The sequence below is a fragment of the Eschrichtius robustus genome, chromosome 20 (genome assembly GCF_028021215.1).
Source record: "Eschrichtius robustus isolate mEscRob2 chromosome 20, mEscRob2.pri, whole genome shotgun sequence".
Classification (NCBI taxonomy): domain Eukaryota; kingdom Metazoa; phylum Chordata; class Mammalia; order Artiodactyla; family Eschrichtiidae; genus Eschrichtius; species Eschrichtius robustus.
The window spans coordinates 20,091,531-20,098,045 of record NC_090843.1 but is presented as its reverse complement, the minus strand read 5'-3'; positions in this window follow the sequence as shown (position 1 = coordinate 20,098,045).

The following is a 6,515-nucleotide window of genomic DNA, read 5'->3' as shown; positions in this document are numbered from 1 at the left end:
GATAAAGATGTGAGATATATATATATATATATATATATATATATATATATATACATACACACACACACACACACAAACACACACACACTGGAATACTACTCAGCCATAAAAAAGGATGAAACAATGCTTTTTGCAGCAACATGGATGGACCTAAGATTATCATACCAAGTGAAGTAAGTCAGAAAGAGAAAGACAAATATCATGTGATATCACTTATATGTGGAATCTAAAATATGATACAAATGAACTTATTAACAAAACAGAAACAGACTCACAGACATAGAAAACAAACTTATGGTTAGCAAAGGGGAAAGGCAGGGAGGGATAAATTAGGATTTTGGGGTTAGCAGATACAAACTACTAATTATAAAATAGATAAACAACAAGGTTCTACTGTATAGCACAGGGAGCTGTATTCAATATCCTGTAATAAACCATAATGAAAAAGAAAAAAATATATATCTGAATAACTTTGCTGTATACCAGTAACTAATACAACATTGTAAATCAGCTTCAATTAAAAAACAAAAAAGATGTGTGTGCTCTGACTGCCCTACCAAGTGACTGTTCCCCTAGCTCTCTCCTTCTTCTTGGGCCTCCCTATTTCCTGAGACATGACAATATTGATATGCCAATTAATAACCCTAAAATGACCTGTAAGTGTTCAAGGGAAATGGAGAGTCTCTAAGTTTCTCACTTTAAATCAAAAGCTAGAGATGATTAAGCTTAGTGAGGAGGGCAAGTCAAAAGCCGAGAGAGGCCAAAAGCTAGGCCTCTTGGACCAAAAAGTTAGCCAAGTTGTGAATGCAAAGGAAAAGTTCTTGAAGGAAATGAAAAATGCTACTCCAGTGAACACATGAATGATAAGAAAGTGAAACAGACATTGCTGATATGGAGAAAGTTTTAGTGGTCTGGATAGAAGATCAAACCAGCCACAATATTCCCTTAAGCCGAAGCCTAATCCAGAGCAAGGCCCTAAATCTCTTCAATTCTGTGAAGGCTGAGAGAGGTGAAGCGCTCAGAGGTTCCTTCATAAGGTTTAAGGAAAGAAGCCATTTCCATAACATAAAAGTACAAGGTGAAGCAGCAAGGGCTGATGTAGGACTTGCAGCAAGATCTTTATCCAGAAGATCTAGCTAAAATAATTAACGAAGGTGGCTACACTTAACAACAGATTTTCACTGTAGTTGAAGCAGTCTTCTATTGGAAGAAGATGCGAGCTAGGACTTTCATGACTAGAGAGAAATCAATGCTTGGCTTCAAAGCTTTAGAGGACAGGGTGACTCTCTTTTTAGGGGCTAGTGTAGCTGGTGACTTCAAATTGAAGTCAGTGATCATTTACCATTCTGAGAATCCAGGCCCCTTAAGAATTATGCTAAATCTACTCTGTCTGTTATCTATAAATGTAACAACAAAGCCCGGATGACAGCACATCTGTTTACAACATGGTTTACTGAATATTTTAAGCCCACTATTGAAACTTACTGCTCAGAAAAAAAGATTCCTTTCAAAATGTTACTGCTCATTGGCAATGCACCTGGTCAGCCAAGAGCTCTGATAGAGATGTACAAGATTAATGTTGTTTTCATGCCTGTTAACATAACATCCATTCTGCAGCCCATGGATCAAGAATTCATTTTGACTTTCAAGTCTGATTATTTAAGAATTACATTTTGTGTAAAATAGATAGCTAGTGGGAAGCAGCCGCATGACGCAGGGAGATCAGCTCGGTGCTTTGTGTCCACCTGGAGGGGTGGGATAGGGAGGGTGGGAGGGAGACACAAGAGGGAGGAGATATGGGGATATATGTGTATGTATAGCTGATTCACTTTGTTATACAGCAGAAGCTAAGACACCATTGTGAAGCAATTATACGCCAATAAAGATGTTAAAAAAAAAAAAAAGGAATACATTTTGCAAGGCTATGGTTGACATAGATAGTGATGCCTCTGATGGATGTGGGCAAAGTAAACTGAAAACCATCTGGAAAGGATTCCCCATTCTGGATGCCACTAAGAACATTTGTGATTCATGGGAAGAGGTCAAAATATCAACATTAACAGGAGTTTGGAAGAAGTTGATTCCAACGTTCATGGATGACCGAGGGGTTCAAGACTTCGCTGGAGGAATTAACTGCAGATGTGGTGGAAATAGCAAGAGAACTAAAATTAGAAGTGGAGCCTGAAGATTGGACTGAAGTGCTACAATGTCATGATAAAACTTTAACAGATGTGGAGTTGATGAGCAAAGAAAGTGGTTTCTTGAGATGGAAACTCTTCCTAATGAAGATGCTGTGAAGATTGTTGAAATGACAACAAAGGATTTAGAATATGACATACACTTTTCGTTGATAAAGCAACAGCAGGCTTTGAGAGGATTGACTCCAATTTTGAAAGAAGTGCTGTGGTGGGTAAAATTCTGTAAATAGCATTGCATGCTGTAGAGAAATCGTTCATGAAAGAAAGAGTCAATTGATATGGCAAAGATCACTGTTGCTTTATTTTATTATAAATAAATAAGTTAATTTATTTTTGACTGCATTGGGTCTTTTTTTTTTTTTCTAACATCTTTATTGGAGTATATGCATTGGGTCTTTGTTGTTGCGTGCGGGCTTTCTCTAGCTGCGGCAAGTAGCGGCTACTCTTCGTTGCCGTGTGCATGCCTCTCATTGCGGTGGCTTCTCTTTGTTGCAGTGCACAGGCTCTAGGTGTGTGGGCTTCAGTAGTTGTGGTGCATGGGCTTAGTTGCTCCGCGGCATGTAGGATCTTCCCGGACCAGGGCTCGAACCCGTGTCTCCTGCATTGACAGGCAGATTCTTAACCTCTGTGCCACCAGGGAAGTCCTGTTGTTTTATTTTGAGAAATTGCTACTGCCACCCCAAGCATCAAGCAACCAACCACCATTCTGATCAGCCAGCAGCCATCAGTATCAAGGCAAGAGCCTCCACCAGCAAAAAGATTATGACTTGCTGAAGGCAGATCATGGTTAGCATTTTTTAGTAATAAAATATTTTTAAATTAAGATATTTACATTTTTAGACATAATGCTATTGTACACTTAATAGACTACAGTATAGCGTAAGCATAACTTTTATGTGCACTGGGAAACCAAAAATTTGTGTGGCTCGCTGTATAGCAATATTTGCCTTATTGTGGTGGTCTGGAACTGAACCCACCACTCAGAACTGATGTTCTTCATTATGTGATTTGAATTCTGGTTCTACCCTCAGGATAGCTGCTCTCCTCAAAGCGCTTTCCAATTATTCAATATTCTTTTGAAAGGTACATCATCAGAGCCTAACTCAAGATCTAGCTGCTTTTTAACCAGCCCAGGATGTGAAATGGTCATATTCCTTTTCTGAGTTATAGCCCATATTTCCCCCAAGGTCATGTTTGCCTGATGATATAATTAAGCACTATTCTTTAAGTTAGATATCTCAGCCTCACCAGGAAATTTGCTGGGATCTGAATGACTAAGTCCCTTTTTAGTATAGTGGCATGTGTCTTCCTGGGGTCATTTCCATCACTCCTCAAATGGTTTCCTGGTCCCTGTTTTGATAGTCTCTGTTCCTGTCTTTGCATGCCTGTTCCTAAGGTCATATTCCTCCTCCAGTCATACCTATATTTTTATTGTCATCGTATGCAAGAGGGAGTTCTTCAGGTTCAGATTTAACATCAACTTGAGATATATGGCTCTTTAATTTGAGTCCAAGTTAGCCATCGTGCTTCCTCCTTAGCAAACTCCAGGTGCTTTGAGTATCTGCAGAAAAGACTACCCAGTGGATCTGCCCCACAGACAGAGGGGCAGTCTGTCCAACTGCCCCTCTAGCCCATCTTTTATCCAGGGTCTCAGCTTGAATTTGGGGTCAAGTGTTTATTATTATTGGATGAAGTGAGGTGCTATCATTGGAAATGAGACATGTCTTGGCAATTGTCATTGAATTCGGTCTATATTTCCACATTCTCTTCGTAAGCTATTATGAGAGTCCTTTTCAATTGTCCTGCTGAAATCCAGATTCATTTCCTACTGAATTTCATTGATCAACTAATCTGGCAAAAATTAAAAGTTAAATTATTTGACATGACTTGGCCTAAGTGGTCCCATGTTCTTTTTCTAGGGGTCCACAAAAGGTCTTTCGAACAACCCATTCTATGATTTGCAGAAACTTGAAAATGGAATGGCATTTGCTTGTCTCAACATCTCTTATTAAGCATCTCTTCTTCTCAAAGATTCCTCAAAATCAATGTGTAAAGACTGTTTTGGGAAAGATCCTCTGTGTTCTCCTTACTTGCTGCAAGTAATAAATCCTTCCTTCTACCACTTAAAAAAAAAATCAATGTGTGGTTTACTTCCAGTCTCTGAGTGCTCTGGGACATAATGTGCATAGCATACAAAAGCATGAGTTTATTTTGAGAATCTAGGCATTTGTAAAATCTATTTGTCCTTGTAAATGTTTAGTTATTTTTTCAATTTGATTATTTCCCATTGTCTGAAAAGACAGACACCAAAGAGTCTTTCTAGCATAACTTTCACATTCTTTGTGCTACATTCCACAGGGAGATCTCAGATCTTATCTTATCTCTTTCCAGGTCTCAGCATGAACTAAGGAGAACAGACCACTTTTACAAGCCTGGATTTTCATTGCCAGCTGCTGACATGTTGACAGCTCATGGATCACGAGTTGGGTGAGAGGTGGTTGCAAATGCATCATGTGAACATTTTTTTTGCAGTATCACACTGAGGAGTTTACTTCATTTAAGCTTCTTGGTGTTATTTTGAAATAAGGTTTGATTTCCTTATTTAAATAAAAAAGTTAAACTCTCATTCTCTTTCTCTCTTCTCTCTCTCTCTCACTATTGCAGGTTTTCCCATTTAATTCAGAAGGAAATTTTACAATCTTCATTTTTCTTTTATTGTAAAAATAACTCGAGAGTTCCCTGGTGGCCTATTGGTTAGGATTCTGGGCTTTCATTGCTGTGGCCTGGGTTCAATCCCTGGTTGGGGAACTGAGATCCCATAAGCTGTGTGGCAAAAACAAACAAATGAACAAACAAACAAACAAAAACACATGCTTGAGGTAGAAAACAATGTATGAACAAAAAATGGAAAGTCCTGGTCCACCAAAACTCCCCACACATCCTGCTCCCCTGAGGCAAACTACTGGTTTCTGTTTATTATGCCCTAATCTTGGGTTTCTCTTTCCCTTTACAGATGGCTGGTTTTTTTCCTTATTTGAAAGATGGAAGAAAAATAAAAAGGAACATTGATTTCTATATCTCAAGCACAAACACCAGATTATCCACACAAAGTAATAGACTTTTGTCTTGTTTGATGGCATCGTTACTGTGCTTATAATCATTTAATAAAAAACATATCTTTCCATGTGTTTTCTATTTTTTTCCTTTGTGAGCATCTGGAGCATCCTTTATTTTTCTCATGGGTGGGTACCATTCCTATTTAATGCCCAGCTCATGAACCTTTCTGTCTAATTAAATTACTATACTTTAAGTTAGCCCCCACCAGGAATTTTGCTGGAATTCGAACGTTGTGGCATCTGTCCTCCTGTAAGGGCCACTTCTCTCATTCCTCAGATAATCAATTGCACATTATCAATTATTTTTGATCTACAAAAATGAACATTTCTTGGGCTTCCCTGGTGGTGCAGTGGTTGGGAGTCTGCCTGCCAATGCAGGGGACACGGGTTCAAGCCCTGGTCTGGGAAGATCCCACATGCCGCGGAGCGACTGGGCCCGTGCGCCACAACTACTGAGCCTGCGCGTCTGGAGCCTGTGCTCTGCAACAAGAGAGACCGCGATAGTGAGAGGCCCGCGCACCGCGATGAAGAGTGGCCCCCGCTTGCCGCAACTAGAGAAAGCCCTCGCACAGAAACGAAGACCCAACACAGCCATAAATAAATAAAATAAAAATTAAAAAAAAAAAAGAAAAGAAAATTTCTTATGATTCAAACTAGCATATTCCCTTCTTGGCCTTTTTCAGTCAAATCCTAATACACATCTCCTTATAACTCTCTCTGGTATCTTTATATACTGGAAAGTATTTTAAAAGTCATTAAGACAATAATCACACTCAGGAAAACGTTTTTTAAAGAATTAAGACAACTTAAGCCATTCTTTCTACCAGTGTCTTTTAGAATGAAATGTTGCCGACCATTTTTCTGTTTCTTTTGATATCTATTTAATAACTAGGGTACACGTCAGACTTGTCCTGAGAAATTCCATTCTTGAAGAGCAAAAGCTCTTTATTTTTTATCTTATCTTCATAATCCCAGATGTGAGATTGCCATAATGGACTTTGATAAAGAGAGGGGGCAAAATAATCTGTATGATGATTGAGGCAGCTTCAGAAAGGTCAATTTTGAACCCAAAGATCCATAGGGAGTCATCCCAGTGGCTATGAATAAAGAAAATAGAATGGAAGGTAATGTCTGAGACACACAAAAGGCCCAAAACATACATGTAAGGAGCCTAAAAGATGAGTCCCAAACATAACATGTA